Genomic DNA, 599 nt, shown 5'->3' with positions numbered 1-599 from the left:
TTATGAAGAAAAAAAAAGAGTTGAAAATATATTTGGAGCATTTTCTAAATTTGGAATCCAATTTCAAGTTGGATTTGAAAATTTATATACAGACACAAATTTGATACAAAATAAAAAATTACTCGAAATAATTAAATAAATAATTCTCACTGTCAAACACCCATAACATTACTAAATTTTTGCATTTCTTATTTTATTTTGTAAGATTGCATTTCTTATGTTTACATTACTAATACCAAGATAACATTTTATTGTTTTGACTCTAAAAAGAATTCCAATAATATTATATACTCTAAAAGGTTATTCGAAATACGAGAATTGAGATAAAAGTAGAATATTTTAAAATTAAATTTGAGATTACAATTTAATCAACTATATAAACATTGTTTTGGGATAAACTAATTCTATAATAATTATATAATCCAAAACAATAATAATGAAATAATTAAGTCTGCATACCAAACGATCCGAAATCCTCACTTCTTACACTTTTAATCAACTCCTAATTCCCTACAATTAGGTCTTAATTAAGTAGAGTCCATTTGATACCATAAAAAAAGAGGTCAAAATGACTCCCCCCCCCCCCCCCCCCCCCCCCG

This window comes from Solanum tuberosum, unplaced genomic scaffold (assembly GCF_000226075.1).
Source record: "Solanum tuberosum cultivar DM 1-3 516 R44 unplaced genomic scaffold, SolTub_3.0 scf00243, whole genome shotgun sequence".
In the NCBI taxonomy this organism is placed as follows: Eukaryota; Viridiplantae; Streptophyta; class Magnoliopsida; order Solanales; family Solanaceae; genus Solanum; species Solanum tuberosum.
This window is presented reverse-complemented; position numbering follows the sequence as displayed.